The 19,220-nt window shown below is 39.8% G+C and overlaps 1 long non-coding RNA gene across 1 annotated transcript in view; it reads left to right on the top strand.

The window, feature by feature from the left end:
• The first annotated feature begins 209 nt into the window (after window positions 1–209).
• The window catches only part of LOC139580220 (uncharacterized), a 106,163-nt gene continuing 87,152 nt past the window's right edge, over window positions 210–19,220 (top strand). The window contains exon 1 of the long non-coding RNA XR_011676002.1: window positions 210–423. This is a non-coding gene — a long non-coding RNA (uncharacterized lncRNA). The remainder of the gene's footprint in view (window positions 424–19,220) is intronic.

Here is a 19,220-nt window from a genome sequence, read left to right as displayed (position 1 = left end):
AGAGGATTGTTTCCCAAGGAAAATAAAATATTAACACAACACGCAGTTCTGCACTACGTGGTGCTTTCTGTCCTCATTTGGTTGATGTCTAATGCTAGTTCCACACAGTTGGAAAGCTGCGGATTTGCAGATGTCTCGCGTTTCTCCCTGCATTGTGTGTGAACGGGGAATGAGAGGGGATGATTGTGGGAGGCAATCCTAATTGTTGTCCCATTTGTTCGTCGCCACGAAAACAACTAAGTCGACAGTCAAAGCAAGGTGGTGCTATAGAGATTTATTAAAGAGCGTCAGGGTGAGGAGAAGAGAAAGTCAAGCTGACCATTAACATACAGTAAATGAGTAAAGCCAAGCGATGGTGAGCCAGAGATACAGACAACAACAGCGGGAGCTGACCGTGAGGTGCAGAGTGCAGATAAATATCAGGTAAGCAGTGTGCAAATTAATTCAGAGAAGGGTTTCAACGTTACAAGTCAAGTGCTGAGTTATTTGTTTTCCACTTGCTCACACAGCCTGTGGATAAAGGGGGTGACTAGTCCAATTTCACAGGCTACGTGAACTAAGTGCCCCTATCCTAGTTATTTGTCCCAGATCTGCTGATGCATCCCTCTCTTTCCTTCCTCTTTTTCTTGCTTGCACCATTTATTATTCAAACCATTCCTTTCAATTCTCTCTTTCGTGTTCTGCATGCCGATTGGATGTGCATCACATTATTATGAGCACACCAATATTTGCGCAACATCAAAATAGGACACCGTTCATTTTATCATATGGAGGACTGACATTCGAATTCATTACTACTTATATGATTTACAGACCCACATACTGTACAGTATTGTCAAATTGTACTGCTCAATAGACTCCAGTGCTGTAGCCCACAGTGACCTCCTCGCAGGTAGGAAAAGGGAGCTTCTACTAAATGGGAACCTGCTAAGGTACAATCTGCTTGCATTATATTCACGTGCCTTCAGAAACAGTGGAGGCTCCTCAGAGGAGGAAGTGGACCATCCTCCTCAGTGAATTTCATAAAAATTAAATTGTAAAACATTGAAAAAGTGATCATTTTTAGATAAAACTATACTTGCTTGCATAATTTACTATTCAAACCTATCCTTTGAATTCCCTCATTCCCTTGAATTCCCTATATTCACGTCACTAAATAATTGATTAAAACACACTCTTTTGCATTGAAGGTCTACAGTAGCCTAAACAGCACTCTGTAGGGTAGCACCATGGTGTAGCCGGAGGACAGCTAGCTTCCGTCCTCCTCTGGTACATTGACATCAATACAAAACCTCAGAGGCTCTTGGTTCTCACCCCCTTCCAAGACTTACACAGTAATTTTGATATTTTCAAAGGATCAGAGAATGAATCTAGTAGTGAAATCATACGCTACAGCTAGCTAGCACTGCAGTGCATACAACGTGGTGAGTTGTTGACTCAAAGAGAAAGAAAGACAATAGTTTAACAGTTTTCAACAAATTAATTTCTTCAAAAAAGAAGGCAAGAGAGAAAGAGAGAGATTTCATCATTTTCTTTAACTTTCAGTTTCACCTACTAGCAAACTCAGCTGGCTAGTTTAGTTACTCAAACACCCAGCTCAAACAGTGGGATGCTATGTTAGCTAGCTGGCTATGACTATCCATCACAACACTGGAACTCTTCTAAGTCAAGGTAAGCTTTTGGTTTTATTATTTTTTTTTGCCACCGGGGACCGTCGGTGCAACTGCTTACTGACTATACAATGTAACTTTACTGCATGATTGTAGCGGGTTTACTAATGCACTACTTATATAAGCTATGTTCACTAGGATGTTAAGTTAGCTAATATGGGGACAATGATGTAGGCTGTGTGTAGCGGTTATGATATGGTTTGGCTTGGAAAGATTTTTTCACCTGGTCACATACAGCTGCTCATTGAAGTTCACAAACAAAGGGTAAAGGTGAGAGAAGGAGAGTGCGTAGAGGCGAGAATGAATACAACGTGGCTGCTATGAACGTGAACTGTGTTTCTGCGTGATCAGAGGTGTATTCATTTCGTCGATTCTGTTAAAACATTTCTTAAATGGAAGGAAATGAAACAGGGATAAACAATACCGGAATTTGTCCAATCGAAACTCTTGTTTGCAACTTTTGGGCTTATGATTACACCCTAGATACACTAGATGCAGGCAACAGTGTGCAAGGAGGTATTGAATGTGCCACTATCTGTCATCTAAAAAAATAATCTCGACCTGTGTGCACCTACGTTGTAAACTTTAATTCATAGGCTAGGTTGTAGCAACCTCATGATGGGTATAGGGACAATTTGAGTATGTAGTAGCCTAAATTTGTGTAACAGCCTAAACCTATCAATGTTACATTGAACTGGGTGAATTGAATATGAGTGATAGTTATCCAACATGCAATAGAATAACTATCACTCATATTAATAGAAATAGAAAAGTAAGGCCATGCCCATGAAGTAAATACAATAATCCTCCCTCGTCATAAATGGCACTGATCAGAAAGTACTCACACCCCTTGACTTTTCCCACATTTTGTTGTGTTACAGCCTGAATTTAACATGGATTAAATTGAGATTTTGTGTCACTGCCCTACACACAACACCCCATAACGTCAAAGTGGACATTTTTACAAATTAATAAAAAATGAAAAGCTGAAATGTCTTTAGTCAATAAGTATTCAATCCCTTTGTTATGTCAGGCCTAAATCACTTCAGGAGTAAAATTTAACAAGGCATAACAAGTCACATAATAAATTGCATGGACTCGCTCTGTGTTGAATAATAGTGTTAAACATGATTTTTGAATGACTACCTAACCTCTGTATCCCACACATACAAGTATCTGTAATGTTATGGGTATGCTTGTTATGGGTATGCTTGTTATCGGCAATGACTAGGGAGTTTTTTGGGTAAAAACAAACGGAATACAGCCAATGTTCCCTCTAAACTGTGCACGGTTGCGCAGCTCCCCAGGACTGCTGCGCAGAAGAAATATCAGCCTGCGCAGAGAAGCACGAGATTGAACTTCACCCAATTTTCTAGTTTCCCCCTTTAGTTAACACTATCAACAGTTCCTTCTACTGTGGGAATTACCAATATTAGCCACTTTCAATGCAACATACCGAAACAAAACGAACTATGCAAGATTTACTATGCAAAACTAACTATGCAAGAGATTTTCTTGTGGGCAAAATGCACCGGAGTAGGATTCTATTGCATTGAAAGGCATGACTCAGCCCATACTCAACAAACCAGTGCAGCATAACCAATCAGAGCTGCAGTATCCCTATATGCAAATTGACCAAACAAAAGAAACAGTGACAATGTAGCAAATAACTCACACAAAACAAACAGAAGAAAACGTAATTCTACAGACCAACTGCGTAGCTACATTTAGCCTCTGCATTATTATCATTATTATTATTAAGTAGTAGTAGCATGCATTAGCATGTTAGCATATGGATCGGTGCCATTCACATTGAAGCATGAGTGGTCGGGAGAAGATGCGTTTGTTTTGAGATCGAAGCGAGAGCTGCATGTACCCACGTGTGCAAACGTGTCCCTATTCTTTGCTAGTTAGTGAGTTATTAGCCCAGTTATAGCTAATATCTAGTCAGCAATGGGGGATTGGTTACACAAAACTTGTGCATTTCTAGGCATCTTTGAAAAGCGAGTCAGGTAAAGTGCATTTCTTGTTGTATTTTAGAACAGGCTTGAATAAGCTAAGTAGCCAATAGGCAGAGGGTAGCATAATTTGTCAGATTCTCTGTAATAATAGTATGGGAATAATAATGACCTTTATTTTGTAAAGTGGTTTCTTGCATCAAACAACACATTTTCAGTCACCTCCTTGTCGGAAGGACAAGCGGATAAACAGCTTAATGTCAAGCCCTGCATATTTTTTCAAAAAGTCTCACAGAATGTAGGCCTACATTGAACATCACACATTGGCTGCTACTGTAGGCTTCATGATAGAACAGCTATTTCCATTTTAAAATGTTATGGGATGTATTTTCTCCATTGTTTTTGATGGTAGACAACTCTGGTAGGCCTACATTATGATCAAATCGCCAAAGTAGCCTACTTGGCCACTGTTATAACTGTAACTTAATGCGGGTACATCCTCAGTGTTCACAATAAACGCCTGCCAGAAGATGCACACAAGTTTGAGCTCAGCAGACCTGAAATTTTCTCAGCGCCATATTTTTTTTTAGGGAACATTGAATACAGCTAAGCACAGGCAAAATCCTAGAGGAAAACCTGGTTCAGTCTGATTTCCACCAGACACTAGGAATCAAATTCGCCTTTCAGCAGGACAATAACCAAAAACACAAGGCCAAATATACACTAGAGTAGCTTACGAAGACGACATTGAATGTTCCTCAGTGGCCTAGTTACTATTTTGACTTCAATCGACTTGAAAATCTATGGCAAGTCTTGAAAATGGTTGTCTAGCAATGATCAACAACTAACTTGACAGAGCTAGATTTTTTTTAAAGAATAATGTGCAAATATTTTACAATAGAGTTATGCAAAGCTCTTAGAGACATACGCAGAAAGGCCGACAGGTGTAAATCGCTGCCAAAGGTTGTTCTATCATGTATTGACTCAGTGGTGTGAATACTTATGTAGATGAAACATTTCTGGATTAAATTTTCAATACATTTACAAAAATGCCTAAAAACATGTTTTCACTTTGTCATTATTAAGTATTGTGTGTGAGAAATTTGTTTTTTTTATTCCATTTTGAATTCAGGCTGTAACACAACAACATGTGGAATAAGTCAAGGGGTATAAATAGTTTCTGAAGGCACTGTACATATTCAGCTAGTTTTCCCTGCTCTGTTGACATGTAAAAACTTCCAAAGTGGAGATAGCTAGGGCCAGCCTAGCCTTTTTGGCATCCCTGAACAAGATTTGGTTGGGGGCCCCCTACCTCGCGGGTAAACGTTTTAAGTAGTCCCCCTCTTGGGAGCTTCTAGAGAAAAGATTGTGGTTTGAAAGCAAATTTCCTGCAATTCTTCACATTTTGTCATGGGGCAGAGAGAACATGTTGCAGTTTTCAAAATAATTTCATGTAATTGTACAAATGTTTCCTTGGGTGGAGAGAAAATATACATTTTTAAGCTAATTTAATGCAATTCTATACATTTTGCTATGATTTATGCCATGTTCATATGATATCTGAGTGAGAGTGACAAAGTCAATGGGGGCCCCATGGAGGTCAGGGCCCCAGGGCACATGCCCTGCGTGCCTGGTCAGTAATTCGGCCATTATTACTACAAGGTGTAGATAGCAGCCTAGACTAAATTACCAATTTAAATAATGTTAGTTGACATGGGCTAATTAAGTGACTGTCAGTGACTGACATTACAAGATAAAAACTGCTGATGCACCACAACATTTTGAAATTGCTTCCTGTGTATTGTACTATTCTAACTCTCAACAGTAAGTAAAACATTATGATGTTGTTGGGGCCCCCTGGTAGCTGGGGTCCTTAAGTGAAAGCTTATTTCACTTATGCCCTGGGCCAGTCCAAGAGATAGGTTCCACTTATTTGCTAAGGGTCAACCAAGTAAAGTCAACGTGGAGCTTCTCCAATCACTTTGCATGTGCCAAATCCTCCTTGATGTGATTGGTCTACTTACCTGTTCATCACCTATCATTGTCTCACTGCTCAATTAAGCCTACAAATACAATTGTTGTTAATAATGGTGATAGGCTGGAACAATCGCAGGTTAGTGTTTTTTTGTCATGAATCTTGTTCTGGAGGCCGGTCTGCAGAGTGGTTTAAATCTAAACAATAACCATAACATTAACCACACTGCTAATCCTAATGCCTAACCCTAACCTTAAATTAAGACCAAAATGAATTTCTACAATATAGCCATTAAACAGTACCAGTCAAAAGTTTGGACTCCTACTCATTCAATAGTTTTTCTTTATTTTTACTATTTTCTATATTGTAGAATAACAGTGAAGACATCAAAACTATGAAATAACACATATGTAGTAACAAAAAAGTGTTATTTTATATTATTAAAAAAATATATATTTTATATCTGAGATACTTCAAAGTAGCCACCATTTGCCTTGATGACAGCTTTGCACACTCTTGGCATTCGCTCAACCAGCTTCAGGAGGTAGTCGCCTGGAATGCATTTCAACTAACAGGTGTGCCTTGTTATTAAAAGTTCATTTGTGGAATTTATTTTCTTCTTAATGCGTTTGAGCCAATAAGTTGTGTTGTGACAAGGTAGGGGTCGTATACAGAAGATAGCCCTATTTGGTAAAAGACCAAGTCCATATTATGGTAATAACAGCTCAAATAAGCAAATAGAGACGACTGTCACGCCCTGGCTATAGAGAGGCTTTTATTCTCTATTTTGGTTAGGCCAGTGTGTGACTAGGGTGGGCATTCTAGTGTCTTTATTTCTATGTTTTCTGTTTCTATGTTTTGGCCGGGTATGGTTCTCAATCAGGGACAGCTGTCTATCGTTGTCTCTGATTGGGAATCATACTTAGGCAGCCTGTTTTTCCACCTTAGTTGTGGGTAGTTGTCTGTGTTAGTGGCCTGGATAGCCATAGTCAGCGTCACGTTCGTTTTTGGTAGTTCTTGTTTTGTTGATGACATTTATAACATTAAATGAAATGTACGCTCACCACGCTACACCTTGGTCCTGTCATTTCCACCCTGACGACGATCGTGACCATGACAGTCTATCATTCTTTAAGACATGAATGTCAGTCAATCCGGAAAATTTCAAGAACTTTGAACGTTTCTTCAAGTGCCATCGCAAAAACCATCAAGAGCTATGAGGAAACTGGCTATCATGAGGACTGCCACAGAAAAGGAAGACCCAGAGTTACCTCTGCTGCAGAGGACAAGATCATTAGAGTTTCCAGCCTCAGAAATCGCAGCCCAAATAAATGCTTCACCAAGTTCAAGTAACAGACACATCTGAACATCAACTGTTCAGAGGAGACTCCGTGAATCAGGCCTTCATGGTCGAATTGTTAAATTAACCACTACTAAAGGACACTAATAATAAGGAGAGACTTGCTTGGTCCAAGAAAAATGAGCAATGGACATTAGACCGGTGGAAATCTGTCCTTTGGTCTGATGAGTCCAAATGTGAGATTTTTGGTTCCAACCACTGTGTCTTTGTGAGACACAGAGTAGGTGAGCGGATTATCTCTGCATGTTTGGTTCCCACCCTGAAGCATGGAGGGGGAGGTGTGATGGTGTGTGGGTGCTTTGTTGGTGATTTATTTAGAATTCACACTTAACCAGCATGGCTACCACAGCATTCTGCAGCGATACGCCATCCCATCTGTTTTGCGTTTACTGGTACTATCATTTGTTTTTTAACAGGACAATGACCCAACGCATCTCCAGGTTGTGTAAGGGCTATTTGACCAAGGAGAGTGATGGAGTGCTGCATCAGATGACCTGGCCTCCACAATCACCCAACCTCAACCCAATATAGATGGTTGGGATGAGTTGGACCACAGAGTGAAGGAAAAGCAGCTAAGAAGTGCTTAGAATATGTGGGAACTCCTTCAAGACAGTTGGAAAAACATTCCAGGTGAAGCTGTTTGAGAGAATACAAAGACTCTGCAAAGCTGTCATCAAGGCAAAGGGTGGCTACTTTGAAGAATCTCAAATATAACATATATTTGGATTTGTTTACCACTAATTTGTTTGCTACATTTTTGTAGCATGATTGTGTTATTTCATAGTGTTGATGTCTTCACTACTATTATACAATTTAGAAAATAGTAAAAAGTAAAGAAAAACCTTTGAATGAGTAGGTGTGTCCAAACGTTTGATTGCTTGCACCCTCTCCCAGGCTGTCTATAAATATATAATTTAAGCCCCACCACTGCACTTAAATTATACCACTGCATCCTCGGTATGATGTTTATGCCTTTAATCACTGAAACCACATGATAGCTAAAGCATGGCGTTAAAGCATTTTCTTTCATGTCTTTGGTCAGCTGGACTTTATTCGGTCACAACTTGTGGACTTGTTTACGTTCTGCTGTGCGGTTTGTTGCTAACCTTACTTTGCTATCTGCCAACTTTACGGTTTTTACTTCTTAATTACCGCTTTATATTATTTTTTCCCTCACTCTACTTTTTTCATTCAACATTTTCACCCAGACGCTTTATCTGGACTTGGTTTGTCAGGACCTCCACCAGCCGAAGCTAAGTAATAACATTAACATGATGCCTTCTAATTGAGGTCGCTGTACTCATAATATACAGGAGAACGATCGCCTTATGGCGAGGATAGCCGTGCTGCAAGCCCAGCTTCAGACGCAATCGTTAGGGTAATATCAGTGTAGGAAAGGTTGAAACAGCGTCTGTGCCACCAATAAGTACAGATAGTAGTATAAATCCCCTCGCAGAGTCCCCGCAGCCAGACAATTTTCTCATGGCTTCTGGAAGGAAATGCTGTAGGAATGCTCAACCGGTGTCGCTCATTCAGCCGACAGAATTCAACCGGTTCTACCCATTAAGCAAAAGGTTTGAGTCAGAGGCCGAGCCTTCCACCATTAGCTTTGACAAATTGAAAACCCTACTCATTGGCTTAGTATACCCATAGTATTAGACTTAAAACGAATCATCCAGCGATCATACACTGTTTACCAGAGGGCACGGCTACAGACGTTAATGCTAATGTGAAGATGGTGCTGGCTAAGTCTAAAACTGGCGAGTGTTGAGAGTATAGGGATATTGTTATACACGTCGACACCAACGATGTTGGTTAGAAAGAGTCAGAGGTCACCAAGCGCAACATAGCTTCAGCGTGTAAATCAGCTAGAAGGATGTGTCGGCATCGAGTAATTGTTCTGGCCACCTCCCAGTTAGGGGGAGTGATGAGCTCTACAGCAGAGTCTTACAACTCAATCGCTGGTTGAAAACTGTTTTCTGCCCCTCCCAAAAGATAAAATGTGTAGATAATTGCCCTCTTTCTGGGACGTACCCACAAACAGGACCAAGTCTGGCCTGCTGAGGAGTGACGGACTCCATCCTAGCTGGAGGGGTGCTCTCATCTTATCTACGAACATAGACAGGGCTCTAACTCCACAATAAGATAGGGTGCAGGCCAAGCAGCATGCTATTAGCCAGCCTGCCAGTTTAGTGGAGTCTGCCACTAGCACAGTCAGTGTAGTCAGCTCAGCTATTCCCATTGAGACCGTGTCTGTGCCTCGATCTAGGTTGGGCAAAACTAAACATGGCGGTGTTCGCCTTAGCAATCTCACTGGAATAAAGACCTCCTCCATTCCTGTCATTATTGAAAGAGATTGTGATATCTCACATCTCAAAATAGGGCTACTTAATGTTAGATCCCTGACTTCCAAGGCAGTTATAGTCAATGAACTAATCACTGATCATATTCTTGATGTGATTGGACTGACTGAAACATGGCTTAAGCCTGATGAATTTACTATGTTAAATGAGGCCTCTTCTCCTGGTTACACTAGTGATCATATCCCCCCGCGCATTCCGCAAAGGCAGAGGTGTTGCTAACATTTACGATAGCAAATTTCAATTTACACAAAAAACAAAACGACTGCGTTTTCGTCTTTTGAGCTTCTAGTCATGATATCTATGCAGCCTACTCAATGACTTTATATAGCTACTGTTTACAGGCCTCCTGGGCTGTATACAGCGTTCCTCACTGAGTTCCCTGAATTCCTATTGGATCTTGTAGTCATGGCAGATAATATTCAAATGTTTGGTGATGTTAATATTCAAATGGAAAAGTCCACAGACCCCATCCAAAAGGCTTTCGGAGCCATCATTGACTCAGTGGGTTTTGTCCAACATGTCTCCGGATCTACTCACTGCAACAGTCATACTCTGGACCTAGTTTTGTTTCTGTAGAATACATGTTGTGGATCTTAATGTTTTTCCTCATAATCCTGGACTATCGGACAACCATTTTATTACACTTGCAATCGCAACAATTAATCTGCTCAGACCCCAACCAAGGATCATCAAAAGCCGTGCTATAAATTCTCAGACAACCCAAAGATTCCTAGATGCCCTTCTAGACTCCCTCCACCTACTTAAGAACATTAGACTACAAAAATCAGTTAACCACCTAACTGAGGAACTCAATTTAAACTTGTGTAGTACCCTAGATGCAGTTTCACACCTAAGAACAAAAACACTTTTTTCATAAAAAACTAGCTTCCTGGTTTACAGAAAATACCCGAGCCGTGAAGCAAGCTTCCAGAAAATTCGATCGGAAATGGCGCTACACCAAACTGGAAGTCTTCCGACTAGCTTGGAAAGACAGCATCGTGCAGTATCGAAGAGTTCTCACTGCTGCTCGATCATCCTATTTTTCCAACTTAATTGAGGAAAATAAGAACAATCCAAAATTTATTTTTGATACTGTCACAAAGCTAACTAAAAAGCAGCATTCCCCAAGAGAGGATGGCTTTCACTTCAGCAGTGATAAATTCATGAACTTCTTTGATAAAAAGATCATGATCATTAAAAAGCAAATTACGGACTTCACTTTAAATCAGATTATTTATCCAAAGCTCAATTGTCCTGAGTCTGCACAACACTGCCAGGACCTAGGATCAAGGGAGACACTCAAGTTTTTTTTAAATATATCTCTTCACACATTGATGAAAATAGTCATGGCCTCTAAACCTTCAAGCTGCATTTTGGACCCTATTCCAACTAAACTACTGAAAGAACTGCTTCCTGTTCATGGCCCTCCTATGTTGAACATAATAAGCGGCTTCCTATCCACCGGATGTGTACCAAACTCACTAAAAGGGGCAGTAATAAAGCCTCTCTTGAAAAAGACAAACCTTGACAGAGAAAATATTAAAAACTATTGGCCTATATCGAATCTCCCATTCCTCTCAAAAAAATTTGATAAAGCTATTGCTCAGCAACTCACTGCCTTCCTGAAGACAAACAATGTATACGAAATTCTTCAGTCTGGTTTTAGACCCCGTCATAGCACTGAGACTGCACTTGTGAAGGTGGTAAATTTCCTTTTAATGGCATCAGACCGAGGCTCTGCATCTGTCTCGTGCTCCTAGACCTTAGTGCTGCTTTTGATACCATCGATCACCACATTCTTTTGGAGAGATTGGAAACCCAAATTGGTCTGCACGGACAAGTTCTGGCCTGGTTTAGATCTAATCTGTCGGAAAGATATCAATTTGTCTCTGTAGATCGTTTGTCCTCTGACAAATCATCGGTAAATGTCGATGTTCCTCAAGGCTCCATTTTAGGACCACTATTGTTTTCACTATATATTTTACCTCTTGGTGATGCCATTCGAAAACATAGTGTTAACTTTCACTGCTATGCGGACGACACACAGCTGTACATTTCGATGAAACATGGTGAAGCCCCAAAATTGTCCTCCCTGGATGCCTGTGTTTCAGACATAAGGATGTGGATGGCTGCAAATGTTCTACTTTTAAACTCGGACAAAACAGAGACGCTAGTTCTAGGTCCCAAGAAACAAAGATCTTCTGTTGGATCTGACCATTAATCTTGACGGTTATACAGTCGTCTCAAATTAAACTGAGAAGGACCTCGGCGTTACTCTGGACCTTGATCTCTCTTTTGACGAACATATCAAGACTGTTTCAAGGACAGCTTTTTTCCATCTACGTAACATTGCAAAAATCTGACACTTTCTGTCCAGAAGTGATGCAGAAAAATTCATCTATGCTTTTGTCACTTCTAGGTTAGACCACTGCAATGCTCTACTTTCCAGCTACCCGGATAAAGCACAAAAAAAACTTCAGTTAGTGCAAAACACTGCTGCTTGAATCTTGACTAGAACCAAACATTTTTAACATATTACTCCAGTGCTAGCCTCTCTACACAGGCTTCCTGTTAAGGCTAGGGCTGATTTCAAGGTTTTACTGCTAACCTACAAAGCATTAGATGGTTTTGCTCCCACTATCTCTACGATTTGGTCCTGCCCTACATACAGTGGGGCAAAAAAGTATTTAGTCAGCCACCAATTGTGCAAGTTCTCCCACTTAAAAAGATGGAGAGGCCTGTAATTTTCATCATAGGTACACTTCAACTATGACAGACAAAATTAGAAAAGAAAATCCAGAAAATCACATTGTAGGATTTTTAATGAATTTATTTGCAAATTATGGTGTAAAATAAGTATTGATCTATCTGTTTTGATCTATTTTAATGAGACTGTTGGTGTGTATGGACCTAGCTTTTGTACAAAACTAGCAGCTGATGTGAATCTGTCTCTCTTGGGAGGACAGGACCGTAGTTGGACATCACTTTGCTGTCTTTGTAACACGGTATGTATGCAGTTTGAAGGTACTGTACACCCATTGTACACCCACCCCTCCATCATTGTCCTATGTGAAACATCTGTGTGCTGCCCTGTCAGGACTCAAAGTAGAATGTACAATATGTCTCCGTGTGTCACATATATTTCATTTAGGCTGGGCCTTTCAATATGCTGTGTATGACATGATTTTGGATTTGTTAGACCCCTTTGTGAGAGAAAAACACTTTGTTACAAAAGTTCAATCCATGACCCGTCAATTTTTCTTAACCCTTGGCACGTCTTATACTGATCCACAATGACCCCTTTATACTGGAAGTACTAATGGGCAGGGTGTATTATCCCAAAAATAGAATCTATAATAATAGTTTGCGGTAAATTATTATATATCGCTGTTTGGCCAATTCAGCACTTTTCACATGAACATTGAATCTTCAGGACAACCACCTCCCTCCCAAACAACCTCTGCTTTCTCCCACTTAGACCTCCACTGTCTACTGTTTGTGGTTACCTCTGCTTAGTTTTTTCTTATTCCTTCCCTGTTGTCCCAAGGCACCTCCTGAAAGTTTTCCTGAAATGTCCACCTGCCAGGATCAACGACGAGATCCTACCATAGGGAAACAATAAGCAGCGAGGCTGCTGGGAGCTATGTCATTTCCTGTTTTTTGTTGGTGACTCAATTAAGCAGTAAATGACCCCTAAAATCTACTGTAATAAGGCAAGCACCAGCATTGGATTGCCTTTAATACATCACAATTATGACAGTAATTGTTTCTGACGGCTGATTGCGTTTTCCCAAGCTGTAAAGATATTTCAGAAAACAATAAAATATGATATTGTCACCATTAAAAAGGAGTGATTAAAGCCATCAATTTTTGTTGCTAGTCAAGGGGACCGGCTTGAGGTGCCACCACTAACAGGTGCGAGCATCAACACTGTGGAATAATTGTCACATAATTTCACCCTTGACTTCATACCTACTGCAATCTGGGCTGAGAAGTAGTCATAAGGGTGAGATTTAGTCTGTCAATGGCCTCTTTAGTCATTATTCAGAATCACTTATCTGTAAGCACTCACTCAAAATGGCCGCTTCTGCAGGATTGGAGTATGGTGGTATACAATGGTTATATAATTCATATTTCTCAGTTGGGTTTATCAGCATTAGAGCACCTTGCCTTGACTGCTCGTTACTACTAACATCACAGATATTACATGTATTAACTCTGAGTTTTAAAATAGTTGACCACTCCTGACCTATACTGTACGTATCCTGGACTATATACAGTACATCAGAATGATGCCCAACCTAATTATAAGAAGACATTGTTAATGCTCGAGTCCAGAGCAGTTACGGAGCTTTCCAATTTGGATTTCAGGTTTTTCCTTAAACGTCCATAGTCTAAACAAGTTTGTTGAAATTGAGTATAGTATCAAACAGGCCTGAAGTAGGAAAATCGTGTAAATGCATTGCTGAAGAAAACAAAATATAATTTATTTAATTTAAACATACAGTAAATGTTGGATTTTCATCAAAGAGAGTGAATCGTCATATAGGAAGAGGAAGTATGCCTCTGTGGCAGTTGCCTTGATGATAACATTCGTCAAAGCGCCCGCCATTGATTTCAGCAGATAATTATCTTGTGTGCATCGCCAAGGTCATTCAAAGATTTTATTGGCACTCAGAAACTTCTGCTGAAAACCAGCTCGTGCCATTACCAATTCATGAGCTTATTATGACTGAATTATATTATCTCTTCCACACAACCGTTTTTTCACTCCATCATAAAGGCCTGTTTGATCGATTAACCCATAAGTGTCTAAGCCCTGTCTAAGCCGGGGGTGGGGGGAGTATTCTACTGAGCTATATGGAATTGTTTAAAGAAGGTCATACCAAGGATAATTTTGCTATTTGATTTTGAATTTTAAGACCTCTTTAAGTATAAAAAAATATTATTTGATGAAAAAATTTTTTGGGCCTTACTGCTATTAGCCCATACAAACGGCATTGAATAACAGATTCACTCCATGGAACAACAGATATTCCCCCAAAAAATCTAAATTAAGTTTGTTCTGAAGTGTTTGTCCTATAAGAAAGATCAGGAAACATTTGTAAAAAATTTTTTTTTTTGGGGCACTGAACATTCTCTGTATATACAGTACCAGTCAAAAGTTTGGACACATCTACTCATTCCAGTGTTTTTCTTTTTTTCAAAAATTTTCTACATTGTACAATAATAGTGAAGACATTAAAACTATGAAATAACACACATGGCAGTATGTAGTAACCAAAAAAGTGTTAAAACCTCTTGACACTACAGGGGGTGCTGTTTCAACTTGGACATTTATCGTTCCCAAATTAAACTGCCTCGTACTCAATTCTTGCTCGTACAATATGCATATTATTATTACTATTGGATAGAAAACAATCTCTAGTTTCTAAAACCGTTTGAATTATGTCTGTGGGTGAACCAGAACTCTTTCTGCAGCGAAATTCATGACAGGAACTGCAAAGGTCTGAAAACGAGGCTCTGTTCTCAGATCAGTTTAAAGCTCTGTATGTATCCTATGGGTCGACATGAACTGCACCCGCCTTCCACTGGATGTCAGTAACCAATGAGAAGTGGAATGGAGTTTTTACGTAGTTCTCAGAGCTTATAAAAGGCCAAGGAACGAAGGGAGCTCTCTTTTCGACGTTCGTCATTGCGCAAAGCAAGACCTCAGGATGGCATTTTGAAACGCTCAGTTATCGGCCTTAGCTATATCCGTCTGTAATTTAATTCGATATAGGTGTTAGAAACATCATAACGAAGTTATTTTAAACCAAGTTATATCAGTTTATGCGAGTATATTGCTATTTTCGGAATTTCCTTAGTATTGCGCTTTGAACATTTGGGCATGTTGTGGCCACATAGCTAATGTTAGCTGCTAATTCCGAAGTTGAAGACGACGTTTTACAACCAAGCAACGATTATTTTGGACAAAGGACCACTTGCCCAAGATTCTGATGGAAGCTCGTCCAAAAGTAAGAGCTATTTATGATGTTATTCCGTATTTATGTGGAAAAATGTAAACGCATTTGTCCGCCATTATTGCGGCACTAGTCTGGCTGTAACGCACACTGTATGTCTAGTAACGTTAATTTTAAAAATCTAACTCAGCGGTTGCATTAATAACTAATGCATCTTTCATTTGCTGTCCAACCTGTATTTTTTAGTCAAGTTTACGATTATTTATTGATTAGATTAGGTGCCTTTCCAAGATGGCGCCGGCCAGAATGCATGACCTGTTGCCACTGATCACATTGTATAACCACGATTTGTGCTGCTAAATATGCACATTTTCGAACAAAACCTATATGCATTGTGTAATATGATGTTACAGGACTGTCATCTGACGAAGTATATCAAGGTTAGTCAAAAATTATATATCTTTTGCTGTATTGTTACGATCGCTAACCTGTGCTGCTGGTAAATTGCTTGTGTTTCTGGCTATTGTGCTAAGCTAATATAATGCTATATTGTGTTTTCGCTGTAAAACACTTTAAAATCTGACATATTGGCTGGATTCACAAGATGTTGGGCTTTCATTTGCTGTACGCTGTGTATTTTTCAAAAATGTTTTAAGATGAGTAATTAGGTATTTGACGTTGGTCTCTGTAATTATTCTGGCAGCTTCGGCACTATTTCAGATTGCAGCTGCAATGTAGAACTGTGATTTATACCTGAAATATGCACATTTTTCTAAAAAAACATATGCTATACAATAAATATGTTATCAGACTGTCATCTTATGAAGTTGTTTCTTGGTTAGTGGCTATTTTTATCTTTATTTGGTCGAATTAGTGATGGCTACTGATGGAGTAAAAAACTGGTGGAGTAAAAAAAGTGGTGTCTTTTGCTAACGTGGTTAGCTAATAGATTTACATATTGTGTCTTCCCTGTAAAACATTTTAAAAATCAGAAATGATGGCTGGATTCACAAGATGTGTATCTTTCATCTGGTGTCTTGGACTTGATATATGATATTTAGATGCTAGTATTTACTTGTGACGCTATGCTAGGCTATGCTAGTCAGCTTTTTTACTGTGGGGGGTGCTCCCGGATCCGGGTTTGGGAGGAATTAGAGGTTAAACAAATCAAAGTATATTTTATATTAGAGATTCTTCAAAGTAGCCACCATTTACCATGATGACAACTTTGCACACTCTTGGCATTCTCTCAACCAGCTTCACCTGGAATGCTTTTCAAACAGTCTTAAAGGAGTTCCCACAAATTCTGAGCACTTGTTGGCTGCTTTTCCTTCACCCTGCGGTCCAACTTATCCCAAACAATCTCAATTAAAATAACCTAGAATGCATTTCAATTTATTCCCTTCTTAATGCGTTTGAACCAATCAGTTGTGTTTTGACAAGGTAGGGGTGATATACAGAAGATAGCCCTATTTGATTAAAAGAACAAGTTCATAGTATGGCAAGAATAGCTCAAATAAACAAAGAGAAACGTCAGTCCATCATTTAAGACATGATGGTCAGTCATACTGGAAAATTTCAAGAACTTTTAAAGTTTCTTCAAGTGAAGTCGCAAAAACCATCAAGCTCTATGATGAAACTGGCTCTCATGAGGACCGCCACAGGAAAAGAAGACCCAGAGTTACCTCTACTGCAGAGGATAAGTTCATTAGAGATAACTGCACCTCAGATTGCAGCCCAAATAAATGCTTCAAGTAACAGACACATCTCAAAATCAACTGTTCAGAGGAGACTGTGTGAATCAGGCCTTCATGGTCAAATTGCTGCAAAGAAACTACTAATAAAGGACAGCATTAGAAAAAGAGACTTGCCTGGGTCAAGAAACATGAGCAATGGACATTCAACTGGTGGAAATCTGTCCTTTGGTCTGATGAGTCCAAATTTGAGATTTTTGATTCCAACCGCCGTGTCTTTGTGAGTAGGTGAACGGATGATCTCTGCATGTGTGGTTCCCACTGTGAAGCATGGAGGAGGAAGTGTGGTGGTGGGGGGTTGCTTTGCTGGTGACACTGTCTATGATTTATTTAGAATTCAAGGCACATTTAACCAGCATGGCTACCACTGCATTCTCCAGCAATACGCCATCCCATCTGGTTTGCGCTTAATGCGACTATCATTTGATTTTCAACAGGACAATGATCCAAAACACATGTCCAGGCTGTGTAAGGACTATTTGACCATGAAGGAGAGTGATGAAGTGATGCATCAGATTACCTGGCCTCCACAATCACCTGACCTGAACCTAATTGAGATGTTTTGGGATGAGTTAGACCACAGAGTGAAGGAAAAGCAGCCAATAAGTGCTCAGCATATCTGCCTCCTGTGCCATCTAAATATTTGTTGGAGACAATGTAGTAGGAGGCGTAGTAGCATTGTCAGTACTTACAAAAGCTACTTCACTTTTGGGGATTTGAGAGTGTATTATTGCATGCATATATTTTGTAATACACAAGATAAAATAATTTTGTCCCATAGGGCGGCGCACAATTGGCCTACTATCGTCCAGGTTAGGGTTTGGCCAGAGTAGGCCGTCCTTTGTAATAAGAATTTGATCTTAACTGACTTGCCTAGTTAAATAAAGGTAAAAAAAGATGAAAAAAGCATATTTGGGAATTCCTTCAAGACTGTTGGAAAAGCATTCCAGTTGAAGCTGGTTGAGAGAATACCAGGAGTGTGCAAAGCTGTCATCAAGGCAAAGGGTGGTTACTTTGAAGAATTTCAAATCTAAAATATATTTTTACTTGTTTAACACTTTTTGGTTGCTACATGATTCCCAATGTGTTATTTCATCTTTTTGATGTCTTCACTATAATTCTACAATGTAGAAAATAGTAAAAATAAAGCTAAACCCTTGAATGCTTAAGTGTGTCCAAACTTTTGACTGGTACTGTAAATTGGCCGGGGTGACCTTCAGACGAGTCTTGTGAGGCCTGTGGGCATCCTAGAGCAAAACTAGCAACATGTATCTATTCAGGAGAGTCTCACCCTTCCACAGAGGGGTCATATTTGGACGTTACAGACAGAAGTTGGCAGATCGTCTCCCAAGAGACTTGTGGGGATCGTAGAGCAACACCCTCGTGTAGGCCAAACCGTTCGGACGATACAGACGATTTTGTGAGAATACCAATTTTCTGGATGTCTCATTGTCTGACAAACGCTCGACCTCTGTCACCTTTAACTTCTTTGATATAGGGGGCAGCATTTTCACTTTTGGATGAATTGCGTGCCCATAGTGAACTGCCTCCTACTCTGTCCCAGATGCTAATGTATGCATATTATTATTACTATGGGATAGAAAACACTCAGAAGTTTCTAAAACTGTTTGAATGATGTCTGTGAGTATAACAGAACTCATATGGCAGGCAAAAACCTGAGAAAAATCCAAACAGGAAGTGAAAATTCTGAGACTGGTCGATGTTAAAGTCATCGCCTATTCAATTCCCTGTAATATATGGATCTGTTTGCACTTCCTACGCCTTCCACTAGCTGTCAACAGTCTGTAGAACGCTGAATGAAGCCTCTAGTGTGATGTGGGACCGGATGGGAGGTGTTTCAGTCATTGGTCTGGCAGATTGCCAGTTCTTGGTCATGCGCTTTCCTCATGATATCGCCATGCGTTCCATTACTTATAGAGACTGAAAAGAATTCTCCGGTTGGAACCTTATTGGATATAAATGATAACAACATCCTGAAGATTGATTTTCTACTAAGTTTGACCAATTTATTCGACTTGTAATATAACTTTTTGAAGTTTTCGTCCGACGTTTGCCTGCATCTGCGCGAGCGTTTGGACACGTGTACTACACATGCTAGCAAAAGTAGCTAATTGGACATAATTAATGGACATTATCGAACAAAACAACGATTTATT

Source organism: Salvelinus alpinus, chromosome 7, assembly GCF_045679555.1.
Source record: "Salvelinus alpinus chromosome 7, SLU_Salpinus.1, whole genome shotgun sequence".
Lineage (NCBI taxonomy): Eukaryota > Metazoa > Chordata > Actinopteri > Salmoniformes > Salmonidae > Salvelinus > Salvelinus alpinus.
This window is presented reverse-complemented; position numbering and strand designations above follow the sequence as displayed.